At 37.1% G+C, this 12,355-nt stretch overlaps 4 non-coding genes and 15 pseudogenes across 4 annotated transcripts; all 19 read left to right on the top strand.

Annotated features, from left to right (window-relative positions):
• The first annotated feature begins 4,226 nt into the window (after nt 1–4,226).
• On the top strand, nt 4,227–4,350 carry LOC122338982 (annotated as a pseudogene).
• Nucleotides 4,351–4,627: 277 nt separating this feature from the next.
• Nucleotides 4,628–4,746, top strand: LOC122338979 (annotated as a pseudogene).
• A 276-nt stretch (nt 4,747–5,022) lies between these two features.
• On the top strand, nt 5,023–5,141 carry LOC122338972 (annotated as a pseudogene).
• A 662-nt stretch (nt 5,142–5,803) lies between these two features.
• On the top strand, nt 5,804–5,922 carry LOC122338956 (annotated as a pseudogene).
• Nucleotides 5,923–6,194: 272 nt separating this feature from the next.
• Nucleotides 6,195–6,312, top strand: LOC122338976 (annotated as a pseudogene).
• A 276-nt stretch (nt 6,313–6,588) lies between these two features.
• Nucleotides 6,589–6,707, top strand: LOC122338950 (annotated as a pseudogene).
• Nucleotides 6,708–6,981: 274 nt separating this feature from the next.
• On the top strand, nt 6,982–7,100 carry LOC122338975. The gene has a single exon (XR_006249902.1). It is a non-coding gene; the product is annotated as a 5S ribosomal RNA (ribosomal RNA).
• Nucleotides 7,101–7,374: 274 nt separating this feature from the next.
• Nucleotides 7,375–7,493, top strand: LOC122338933. The gene has a single exon (XR_006249900.1). It is a non-coding gene; the product is annotated as a 5S ribosomal RNA (ribosomal RNA).
• A 275-nt stretch (nt 7,494–7,768) lies between these two features.
• On the top strand, nt 7,769–7,885 carry LOC122338937 (annotated as a pseudogene).
• A 275-nt stretch (nt 7,886–8,160) lies between these two features.
• Nucleotides 8,161–8,279, top strand: LOC122338977 (annotated as a pseudogene).
• Nucleotides 8,280–8,554: 275 nt separating this feature from the next.
• Nucleotides 8,555–8,673, top strand: LOC122338984 (annotated as a pseudogene).
• A 276-nt stretch (nt 8,674–8,949) lies between these two features.
• LOC122338998 lies at nt 8,950–9,068 on the top strand (annotated as a pseudogene).
• A 275-nt stretch (nt 9,069–9,343) lies between these two features.
• On the top strand, nt 9,344–9,462 carry LOC122339002 (annotated as a pseudogene).
• A 276-nt stretch (nt 9,463–9,738) lies between these two features.
• LOC122338990 lies at nt 9,739–9,859 on the top strand (annotated as a pseudogene).
• Nucleotides 9,860–10,136: 277 nt separating this feature from the next.
• On the top strand, nt 10,137–10,255 carry LOC122338964. The gene has a single exon (XR_006249901.1). It is a non-coding gene; the product is annotated as a 5S ribosomal RNA (ribosomal RNA).
• A 274-nt stretch (nt 10,256–10,529) lies between these two features.
• On the top strand, nt 10,530–10,648 carry LOC122338938 (annotated as a pseudogene).
• A 276-nt stretch (nt 10,649–10,924) lies between these two features.
• LOC122338986 lies at nt 10,925–11,043 on the top strand. The gene has a single exon (XR_006249903.1). It is a non-coding gene; the product is annotated as a 5S ribosomal RNA (ribosomal RNA).
• Nucleotides 11,044–11,317: 274 nt separating this feature from the next.
• On the top strand, nt 11,318–11,437 carry LOC122338999 (annotated as a pseudogene).
• Nucleotides 11,438–11,719: 282 nt separating this feature from the next.
• Nucleotides 11,720–11,839, top strand: LOC122338987 (annotated as a pseudogene).
• Nucleotides 11,840–12,355: the final 516 nt, after the last annotated feature.

Below are 12,355 nucleotides of genomic sequence, written 5' to 3'. Positions count from 1 at the left end.
GGGAATTATGGAAAATATTAAAAAATTATGGGAAGAAGATATTTTAGTTAATCACGGGACTCAAAAAAGCATGTGGTGTTGCAATTTTGATAAAAAGAGAAAACTGAAATGTGTAAAGCAAATATATAAAGATGATAAGGAGATTGTTAGTTATAGAATTTGTGTTTTGTAATGAATTGTTTAGATTGATAAATATATATGCACCAAATGTAGAGGCTGAAAGAAAGGAACTTTTTAAAGAAACAAAGCCATTATGTACAGGTAAATGTATAGTGGTTGGAGATTTCAATGTGTGGTGCACAAGATTAGATGCTTCAAGCACTGCTAATTTTAAATCAGATGTGTCTAGGAAATATCTAAATGAGTGGATGCAAAGTGATGAAATGGTAGATGTTTGGAGAGAAGAAAACCCATTTGAGAGAGAGTTTTCTAGAAGGCAAATGGTAATGGGAAGCTTAAAACAAAGCAGGATAGATTTCTGTTTAGTTAAAAGAGAAATATTAAATTATGTTAAAAATGTGAAATACAGTTTTTTAGGCATAAGTGATCATGCAGCTATAAAAGTAAAGATAGGTATAAATCTGGGAGAAAGAGGAGGGGGAGTGTGGTGTTTGAATTCATCCATATTAACTGAAGAGGCTTATAAGGAAAATATTAGAAAATGCATAAGTTATGAAATGGAAAACCCTTTGTTTGATGAAAATGTGTGTGAGTGGTGGGAAGGAATGAAAGAAAAAATTAAAAGAAGAAGCATTAGGTATTCAAAGCAAAGGGACTTTATGAGGAAAAGTAGAATAGAAGCACTGAAAAAGGCATTGGAGAAAGAAGCAAAAAAAATAGAAAGTAATCCTGAGTACGGCAAAGAATGTTATTGTCAGATAAAAACAGAAATGGACGAGTATGAAATAGAAAAAAGTGAGGGTGCAAAAGTAAGAAGTAGAGCACAGTATGCGGTTGAGGGAGAGAGGAGTACAAAGTTCTTTCTGAATCTAGAAAAAAGAAAGCAGAAGAGAAATCATATAATGGAATTGGAGAATGGAAAAGGTGTAAAGGTAACTGATTATGTGGAAATAATAGGAGTGGTGGAGGCATTTTATGCGGGATTGTTTAAGAAAAAAAGGTGTAAAACAAGAGTGCGAGATGAAGTTTTAGATACGTTGAGTGCTAAGTTAAAAGAGGGCGATAAAAATATGTGTGATAGAGAAATAAGCATAGAAGAAATAAAAGAAGCAATAAAACAAACAAAACCAAATAAAAGCCCAGGATCGGATGGGTTAACACACGAGTTTTATAAGACGCTCATCGAGGTTTTAGCGCCCATTTTATGGAAGCTATATAAAACTATGGAAGAGAGAGCGGAAGTGCCAGAATCATTGACTTTAGGGGTAATCAATATCTTGTATAAAAATAAAGGTAGTCAGCTTGTTGGAAAATTACAGGCCTTTGAGCCTTTTAAATACAGATTATAAGATACTGACAAAAGTACTGGCAAATAGAATAAAAGAGATAGTGGGGAGTATAATATCACCAAGTCAAGCATATAGTATACCAGGCAGGGATATTTCAGATACAGTGTGCACAATAAGAGATGTTGTGGACAAAATGGGAAAGGATGGGGAGGGGGGTTTGATTTTAAGTATGGATTTAAATAAGGCATTTGATAGGGTAGAGCACAGTTTTATAGAGCAAGTAATGAGAAGATTCAGGTTTCGGGAGAGGATTTTAAGATGGATAAAGTTGTTGTATAGTAATTCAAAAAGTTGTGTAAAGATTAATGGTGTTTTAACAGACTCATTTCCTATAGAGAGGTCAGTTAGGCAGGGATGTCCGTTGTCGGCATTGCTGTATTCGATAACGGCTGATCCTTTGGCAACATTAGTTAAAAAAGATAAGGAAATAAAAGGAATCCAAATTCCATATGGGGGAATGAGCATAATTCATCAGTATGCAGATGACACAACATTTACAGTCAAAGATAGAGAGAGTATAAATAGGGTAATGAAACATATGGAAACATACGGTAAAGCATCAGGTGCTAAAATAAATGTTGATAAATCAGAAATAATGAGTGTAGGTGGAACAGATATAGAAGGACAAGATATTCCTTTTAAAGTAGCGAAAGAATATATAAAGATTTTAGGTGTGAATATAGGAGTAAATGCAAAAGAGGCGAGAGATGCTACATGGACTGGGATTTTAAATAAAATAAAACAGGTTTTACAGTTTTGGAGATTAAGAGATTTAAGATTAAGAGGAATGGTAGTTGTAGTTAATTCACTATTGCTTGTTAAATGTAATTATGTGATGGGAGTAATTGATCTACCGGATTGGGTGTTGAATGAAATGAGGGAGGTTGTGAACACATTTTTGTGGAGGGGGAAAGGAGTGAAAATATCAACAAAACATTAATAGCAGATTACAAGGAGGGTGGGTTGAGGCTGATTGATTTAGATGTAAAAAGGAAAGCAGTAAGAGTGAAAACAATAAAGAAGTACTTATATGATAAAGTGGAATATGGATGGAAGGGTTTTATGAGAGATCTTCTGGACAAAAGTAGTGGTTGTGGAGAAGAAGGGATATTCATGGCCTTAAAGAAGCCAATGATTGAAGATATGCCACTGTTTTATAAAGAAGTATTGAGTGCATGGTCTGAATTTTTAGTGAATGTCGAGTACGAGTGTGAAAATATAAACCAAATACACAAGCAGCCAATATTTTTGAACCCAAAGATACGGATGAAAGGGAAAATGTTTTATAATAGACTGTACATGAAAGCAGGAGTAAGACAGGTAAAGGATATGGCTTATGAATACATAAAAGGTTTTTTACCAAATAGAGCCATTTATGATTATGTGGTAGAGTGGGATGAGGAAATTGAAAAATCAAAAGTGGACTCTGTATGTGAAAACATTAAAATAAGTTTGCCCAGGAGCTGGGTGGAAGGGATTGAGAGGGAAACGGTTAAACCGGGAAATTGGGGAATGCCAGAAATGTTTTATGTTGAAAATGGTAAAAGAAACCTTTAGCTGATATAAATACTAAGCTGATATATAAAATATTCCTGAAAAAGGAAATTAAATTGCCTGCATCAGAAGCTGTTTGGCCAAAACTCTTCCCAGGATTTAACGTTAAAACAATATGGAAGAATTTAAGTGTGAAATATAATGGACTGGACTGTGAAAATTTAGACTTCAAATTAAGACATAATAGAATATATACAAAGGTGGTAATTCATCAAATAAATAAGAATGTGAACAGAGAATGTGATGTATGTAAGATTGACCTGAGACTTTGATGCATATCTTTTTGAATGCAAAGAGCTTGTTGTGTTTCATGAAAAATTGAAAAATGTGGTAAAGGAGGAATGGGGAAAAGATGTAACAGGAAATGAATGGAAAAAATTGTTTTTATTTGGTGAATGTATGAATCATAAGGATAAGAAGGTTAATTTGTGTAACTTTATTTTAAGTCATGCAAGGTATGCAATATGGGCGAGGAGGAATTTGGCATATTATGAAGGGAAAAAGTGGACGTAGCTGTGATGTTCAGGACTGTTGTGGAAAAAGTATTTATCTAATGTGGAAATATCTGAGCAAAGATGTTTTTGAAAAAGCTTTTATTAATGGATGTAGACTTATATCTGTGGAAGACAAAGGAGGATTGAGTTTAAATTTCTAAAGATGGAGAATTATATTTGTAATGTTAAATGACATAGGATGATTATATGTGTAAATGTTTGGTGATGTGACAATTTGAATGAAGGATTTTATGCTTATTGTATGAATGGCTATGTCACACTGTGTTAATGAGTTGTATTGATTTGATACTTTTGATAATAAAAAAAAAAAAAAAAAAAAACGCCTGATCTCGTCTGATCTCAGAAGCTAAGCAGAGTTGGGCCTAGTTAGTACTTGGATGGGAGACTGCCTAGGAATACCAGGTGCTGTAAGTTTTGAGTTTTTCACTACTTATCTAATACACTGGCCCTTAGTGTGGCCAAAGTTTGACCAGCTCTTTGCTTTCCTTACTGCTTATTTAATTCAATTGCCTTTAAAGTAGCTGTTCTTTAAACAGAGTTTGACTGTTTTTAACTACTTAACTAATGCTCTTATCTTTAATGTAGCTCATTTTTGAGTATTTTTTTGTATTTCATTCATTACTTATCTAGTATAATGGCACTTAGTGTGCCTCACCTTAAAATAGGGGCTTTTTGCAGCAGCTTTCAAGCTTACGGCCATACCACCCTGTTCACGCCTGATCTGATCTCGCCTGATCTCAGAAGCTAAGCAGAGTTGGGCCTAGTTAGTACTTGGATGGGAGACTGCCTAGGAATACCAGGTGCTGTAAGTTTTGAGTTTTTTCACTACTTATCTAATACACTGGCCCTTAGTGTGGCCAAAGTTTGACCAGCTCTTTGCTTTCCCTTACTGCTTATTTAATTCAATTGCCTTTAAAGTAGCTGTTCTTTAAACAGAGTTTGACTGTTTTTAACTACTTAACTAATGCTCTTATCTTTAATGTAGCTCATTTTGAAGTATTTTTTTTTTTGTATTTCATTCATTACTTATCTAGTATAATGGCACTTAGTGTGCCTCACCTTAAAATAGGGGCTTTTGCAGCAGCTTTCTCTTACGGCCATACCACCCTGTTCACGCCTAATCTCGCCTGATCTCAGAAGCTAAGCAGAGTTGGGCCTAGTTAGTACTTGGATGGGAGACTGCCTAGGAATACCAGGTGCTGTAAGTTTTGAGTTTTTTCACTACTTATCTAATACACTGGCCCTTAGTGTGGCCAAAGTTTGACCAGCTCTTTGCTTTCCTTTACTGCTTATTTAATTCAATTGCCTTTAAAGTAGCTGTTCTTTAAACAGAGTTTGACTGTTTTTAACTACTTAACTAATGCTCTTATCTTTAATGTAGCTCATTTTTGAAGTATTTTTTTGTATTTCATTCATTACTTATCTAGTATAATGGCACTTAGTGTGCCTCACCTTAAAATAGGGGCTTTTTTTGCAGCAGCTTTACACACGGCCATACCACCCTGTTCACGCCTGATCTCGTCTGATCTCAGAAGCTAAGCAGAGTTGGGCCTAGTTAGTACTTGGATGGGAGACTGCCTAGGAATACCAGGTGCTGTAAGTTTTGAGTTTTTTCACTACTTATCTAATACACTGGCCCTTAGTGTGGCCAAAGTTTGACCAGCTCTTTGCTTTCCTTTTACTGCTTATTTAATTCAATTGCCTTTAAAGTAGCTGTTCTTTAAACAGAGTTTGACTGTTTTTAACTACTTAACTAATGCTCTTATCTTTAATGTAGCTCATTTTGAAGTATTTTTTTATTTCATTCATTACTTATCTAGTATAATGGCACTTAGTGTGCCTCACCTTAAAATAGGGGCTTTTTGCAGCAGCTTTGCTACGGCCATACCACCCTGTTCACGCCTGATCTGATCTCGCCTGATCTCAGAAGCTACAGAGTTGGGCCTAGTTAGTACTTGGATGGGAGACTGCCTAGGAATACCAGGTGCTGTAAGTTTTGAGTTTTTCACTACTTATCTAATACACTGGCCCTTAGTGTGGCCAAAGTTTGACCAGCTCTTTGCTTTCCTTACTGCTTATTTAATTCAATTGCCTTTAAAGTAGCTGTTCTTTAAACAGAGTTTGACTGTTTTAACTACTTAACTAATGCTCTTATCTTTAATGTAGCTCATTTTGAAGTATTTTTTTGTATTTCATTCATTACTTATCTAGTATAATGGCACTTAGTGTGCCTCACCTTAAAATAGGGCTTTTGCAGCAGCTTTTGCTTACGGCCATACCACCCTGTTCACGCCTGATCTCGCCTGATCTCAGAAGCTAAGCAGAGTTGGGCCTAGTTAGTACTTGGATGGGAGACTGCCTAGGAATACCAGGTGCTGTAAGTTTTGAGTTTTTTCACTACTTATCTAATACACTGGCCCTTAGTGTGGCCAAAGTTTGACCAGCTCTTTGCTTTCCTTACTGCTTATTTAATTCAATTGCCTTTAAAGTAGCTGTTCTTTAAACAGAGTTTGACTGTTTTTAACTACTTAACTAATGCTCTTATCTTTAATGTAGCTCATTTTGAAGTATTTTTTTGTATTTCATTCATTACTTATCTAGTATAATGGCACTTAGTGTGCCTCACCTTAAAATAGGGGCTTTTGCAGCAGCTTTAGCTTACGGCCATACCACCCTGTTCACGCCTGATCTCGCTGATCTCAGAAGCTAAGCAGAGTTGGGCCTAGTTAGTACTTGGATGGGAGACTGCCTAGGAATACCAGGTGCTGTAAGTTTTTGAGTTTTTTTCACTACTTATCTAATACACTGGCCCTTAGTGTGGCCAAAGTTTGACCAGCTCTTTGCTTTCCCTTACTGCTTATTTAATTCAATTGCCTTTAAAGTAGCTGTTCTTTAAACAGAGTTTGACTGTTTTTAACTACTTAACTAATGCTCTTATCTTTAATGTAGCTCATTTTGAAGTATTTTTTGTATTTCATTCATTACTTATCTAGTATAATGGCACTTAGTGTGCCTCACCTTAAAATAGGGGCTTTTTGCAGCAGCTTTTCGCTTACGGCCATACCACCCTGTTCACGCCTGATCTCGCCTGATCTCAGAAGCTAAGCAGAGTTGGGCCTAGTTAGTACTTGGATGGGAGACTGCCTAGGAATACCAGGTGCTGTAAGTTTTTTGAGTTTTTCACTACTTATCTAATACACTGGCCCTTAGTGTGGCCAAAGTTTGACCAGCTCTTTTGCTTTCCTTACTGCTTATTTAATTCAATTGCCTTTAAAGTAGCTGTTCTTTAAACAGAGTTTGACTGTTTTTAACTACTTAACTAATGCTCTTATCTTTAATGTAGCTCATTTTGAAGTATTTTTTGTATTTCATTCATTACTTATCTAGTATAATGGCACTTAGTGTGCCTCACCTTAAAATAGGGGCTTTTTGCAGCAGCTTTCGCTTACGGCCATACCACCCTGTTCACGCCTGATCTCGTCTGATCTCAGAAGCTAAGCAGAGTTGGGCCTAGTTAGTACTTGGATGGGAGACTGCCTAGGAATACCAGGTGCTGTAAGTTTTTGAGTTTTTCACTACTTATCTAATACACTGGCCCTTAGTGTGGCCAAAGTTTGACCAGCTCTTTGCTTTCCCTTACTGCTTATTTAATTCAATTGCCTTTAAAGTAGCTGTTCTTTAAACAGAGTTTGACTGTTTTTAACTACTTAACTAATGCTCTTATCTTTAATGTAGCTCATTTTGAAGTATTTTTTTTGTATTTCATTCATTACTTATCTAGTATAATGGCACTTAGTGTGCCTCACCTTAAAATAGGGGCTTTTGCAGCAGCTTTCACTTACGGCCATACCACCCTGTTCACGCCTGATCTCGTCTGATCTCAGAAGCTAAGCAGAGTTGGGCCTAGTTAGTACTTGGATGGGAGACTGCCTAGGAATACCAGGTGCTGTAAGTTTTGAGTTTTTCACTACTTATCTAATACACTGGCCCTTTAGTGTGGCCAAAGTTTGACCAGCTCTTTGCTTTCCCTTACTGCTTATTTAATTCAATTGCCTTTAAAGTAGCTGTTCTTTAAACAGAGTTTGACTGTTTTTAACTACTTAACTAATGCTCTTATCTTTAATGTAGCTCATTTTGAAGCATTTTTTTGTATTTCATTCATTACTTATCTAGTATAATGGCACTTAGTGTGCCTCACCTTAAAATAGGGGGCTTTTTGCAGCAGCTTTGCATTACGGCCATCCCACCCTGTTCACGCCTGATCTCGTCTGATCTCAGAAGCTACAGAGTTGGGCCTAGTTAGTACTTGGATGGGAGACTGCCTAGGAATACCAGGTGCTGTAAGTTTTGAGTTTTTTCACTACTTATCTAATACACTGGCCCTTAGTGTGGCCAAAGTTTGACCAGCTCTTTGCTTTCCCTTACTGCTTATTTAATTCAATTGCCTTTAAAGTAGCTGTTCTTTAAACAGAGTTTGACTGTTTTTAACTACTTAACTAATGCTCTTATCTTTAATGTAGCTCATTTTAAAGTATTTTTTGTATTTCATTCATTACTTATCTAGTATAATGGCACTTTAGTGTGCCTCACCTTAAAATAGGGGCTTTTTGCAGCAGCTTTCGCTTTACGGCCATACCACCCTGTTCACGCCTGATCTCGCCTGATCTCAGAAGCTAAGCAGAGTTGGGCTTAGTTAGTACTTGGATGGGAGACTGCCTAGGAATACCAGGTGCTGTAAGTTTTGAGTTTTTTCACTACTTATCTAATACACTGGCCCTTAGTGTGGCCAAAGTTTGACCAGCTCTTTGCTTTCCCCTTACTGCTTATTTAATTCAATTGCCTTTTAAAGTAGCTGTTCTTTAAACAGAGTTTGACTGTTTTTAACTACTTAACTAATGCTCTTATCTTTAATGTAGCTCATTTTAAAGTATTTTTTTGTATTTCATTCATTACTTATCTAGTATAATGGCACTTAGTGTGCCTCACCTTAAAATAGGGGCTTTTGCAGCAGCTTTAGACTACGGCCATACCACCCTGTTCACGCCTGATCTCGCCTGATCTCAGAAGCTAAGCAGAGTTGGGCCTAGTTAGTACTTGGATGGGAGACTGCCTAGGAATACCAGGTGCTGTAAGTTTTTGAGTTTTTTCACTACTTATCTAATACACTGGCCCTTAGTGTGGCCAAAGTTTGACCAGCTCTTTGCTTTCCCTTACTGCTTATTTAATTAAATTGTTTTTAAAGTAGCTGTTCTTTAAACAGAGTTTGACTGTTTTTAACTACTTAACTAATGCTCTTATCTTTAATGTAGCTCATTTTGAAGTATTTTTTTGTATTTCATTCATTACTTATCTAGTATAATGGCACTTAGTGTGCGTCACCTTAAAATAGGGGCCTTTTTGCAGCAGCTTTCGCTTACGGCCATCCCACCCTGTTCACGCCTGATCTCGTCTGATCTCAGAAGCTAAGCAGAGTTGGGCCTAGTTAGTACTTGGATGGGAGACTGCCTAGGAATACCAGGTGCTGTAAGTTTTTGAGTTTTTTCACTACTTATCTAATACACTGGCCCTTAGTGTGGCCAAAGTTTGACCAGCTCTTTGCTTTCCCTTACTGCTTATTTAATTCAATTGTTTTTAAAGTAGCTGTTGTTTAAACAGAGTTTGACTGTTTTTAACTACTTAACTAATGCTCTTATCTTTAATGTAGCTCATTTTAAAGTATTTTTTTTGTATTTCATTCATTACTTATCTAGTATAATGGCACTTTAGTGTGCCTCACCTTAAAATAGGGCTTTTTGCAGCAGCTTTCGCCACGGCCATACCACCCTGTTCACGCCTGATCTCGCCTGATCTCAGAAGCTAAGCAGAGTTGGGCCTAGTTAGTACTTGGATGGGAGACTGCCTAGGAATACCAGGTGCTGTAAGTTTTTGAGTTTTTTCACTACTTATCTAATACACTGGCCCTTAGTGTGGCCAAAGTTTGACCAGCTCTTTGCTTTCCCTTACTGCTTATTTAATTCAATTGCCTTTAAAGTAGCTGTTCTTTAAACAGAGTTTGACTGTTTTTAACTACTTAACTAATGCTCTTATCTTTAATGTAGCTCATTTTGAAGTATTTTTTTGTATTTCATTCATTACTTATCTAGTATAATGGCACTTAGTGTGCCTCACCTTAAAATAGGGGCTTTTTTGCAGCAGCTTTCGCTTATGGCCATCCCACCCTGTTCACGCCTGATCTCGCGCCTGATCTCAGAAGCTAAGCAGAGTTGGGCCTAGTTAGTACTTGGATGGGAGACTGCCTAGGAATACCAGGTGCTGTAAGTTTTTGAGTTTTTCACACTACTTATCTAATACACTGGCCCTTAGTGTGGCCAAAGTTTGACCAGCTCTTTGCTTTCCCTTACTGCTTATTTAATTCAATTGCCTTTAAAGTAGCTGTTCTTTAAACAGAGTTTGACTGTTTTTAACTACTTAACTAATGCTCTTATCTTTAATGTAGCTCATTTTGAAGTATTTTTTTGTATTTCATTCATTACTTATCTAGTATAATGGCACTTAGTGTGCCTCACCTTAAAATAGGGGGCTTTTTGCAGCAGCTTTCGCTTACGGCCATACCACCCTGTTCACGCCTGATCTCGTCTGATCTCAGAAGCTAAGCAGAGTTGGGCCTAGTTAGTACTTGGATGGGAGACTGCCTAGGAATACCAGGTGCTGTAAGTTTTGAGTTTTTCACTACTTATCTAATACACTGGCCCTTAGTGTGGCCAAAGTTTGACCAGCTCTTTGCTTTCCCTTACTGCTTATTTAATTCAATTGCCTTTAAAGTAGCTGTTCTTTAAAAATAGTTTGACTGTTTTTAACTACTTAACTAATGCTCTTATCTTTAATGTAGCTCATTTTGAAGTATTTTTTTGTATTTCATTCATTACTTATCTAGTATAATGGCACTTAGTGTGCCTCACCTTAAAATAGGGGCTTTTGCAGCAGCTTTCAGCTTCACGGCCATACCACCCTGTTCACCCTGATCACGCTCTGATCTCAGAAGCTAAGCAGAGTTGGGCCTAGTTAGTACTTGGATGGGAGACTGCCTAGGAATACCAGGTGCTGTAAGTTTTTGAGTTTTTTCACTACTTATCTAATACACTGGCCCTTAGTGTGGCCAAAGTTTGACCAGCTCTTTGCTTTCCCTTACTGCTTATTTAATTCAATTGCCTTTAAAGTAGCTGTTCTTTAAACAGAGTTTGACTGTTTTTAACTACTTAACTAATGCTCTTATCTTTAATGTAGCTCATTTTGAAGTATTTTTTTGTATTTCATTCATTACTTATCTAGTATAATGGCACTTAGTGTGCCTCACCTTAAAATAGGGGGCTTTTTGCAGCAGCTTTCGCTTGCGGCCATCCCACCCTGTTCACGCCTGATCTCGTCTGATCTCAGAAGCTAAGCAGAGTTGGGCCTGGTTAGTACTTGGATGGGAGACTGCCTAGGAATACCAGGTGCTGTAAGTTTTTGAGTTTTTTCACTACTTATCTAATAAACTGGCCTTAGTGTGGCCAAAGTTTGACCAGCTCTTTGCTTTCCCTTACTGCTTATTTAATTCAATTGTTTTTAAAGTAGCTGTTCTTTAAACAGAGTTTGACTGTTTTTAACTACTTAACTAATGCTCTTATCTTTAATGTAGCTCATTTTAAAGTATTTTTTTTGTATTTCATTCATTACTTATCTAGTATAATGGCACTTAGTGTGCCTCACCTTAAAATAGGGGCCTTTTTGCAGCAGCTTTCACACGGCCATACCACCCTGTTCACGCCTGATCTCGCTCTGATCTCAGAAGCTAAGCAGAGTTGGGCTTAGTTAGTACTTGGATGGGAGACTGCCTAGGAATACCAGGTGCTGTAAGTTTTGAGTTGTTTCACTACTTATCTAATACACACTGGCCCTTAGTGTGGCCAAAGTTTGACCAGCTCTTTTGCTTTCTCTTACTGCTTATTTAATTCAATTGCTTTAAAGTAGCTGTTCTTTAAACAGAGTTTGACTGTTTTTAACTACTTAACTAATGCTCTTATCTTTAATGTAGCTCATTTTAAAGTATTTTTTTTGTATTTCATTCATTACTTATCTAGTATAATGGCACTTAGTGTGCCTCACCTTTAAAATAGGGGGGCTTTTGCAGCAGCTTTTTCATTTTACGGCCATACCACCCTGTTCACGCCTGATCTCGCCTGATCTCAGAAGCTAAGCAGAGTAGGGGCCTAGTTAGTACTTGGATGGGAGACTGCCTAGGAATACCAGGTGCTGTAAGTTTTGAGTTTTTTCACTACTTATCTAATACACTGGCCCTTAGTGTGGCCAAAGTTTGACCAGCTCTTTGCTTTCCTTTACTGCTTATTTAATTAAATTGTTTTTAAAGTAGCTGTTCTTTAAACAGAGTTTGACTGTTTTTAACTACTTAACTAATGCTCTTATCTTTAATGTAGCTCATTTTGAAGTATTTTTTTTTGTATTTCATTCATTACTTATCTAGTATAATGGCACTTCTAGTGTGCGCCACCTCAAAATAGGGGCTTTTTTGCAGCAGCTTTTAGCTACACGGCCATCCCACCCCTGTTCACGCCTGATCTCGCCTGATCCTCAGAAGCTGGAGCAGAGTTGGGCCTAGTTAGTACTTTGGATGGGAGACTGCCTAGAAATACCAGGTGCTGTAAGTTTTTGAGTTTTTTCACTACTTATCTAATACACTGGCCCTTTAGTGTGGCCAAAGTTTGACCAGCTCTTTGCTTTCCTCTCACTGCTTATTTAATTCAATTGTTTTTAAAGTAG

This window comes from Puntigrus tetrazona, unplaced genomic scaffold (assembly GCF_018831695.1).
Source record: "Puntigrus tetrazona isolate hp1 unplaced genomic scaffold, ASM1883169v1 S000000990, whole genome shotgun sequence".
NCBI classification, from domain to species: Eukaryota; Metazoa; Chordata; class Actinopteri; order Cypriniformes; family Cyprinidae; genus Puntigrus; species Puntigrus tetrazona.
Note: the sequence above shows the minus strand (reverse complement) of the source record. Positions and strands in the feature narration are given on the sequence as shown.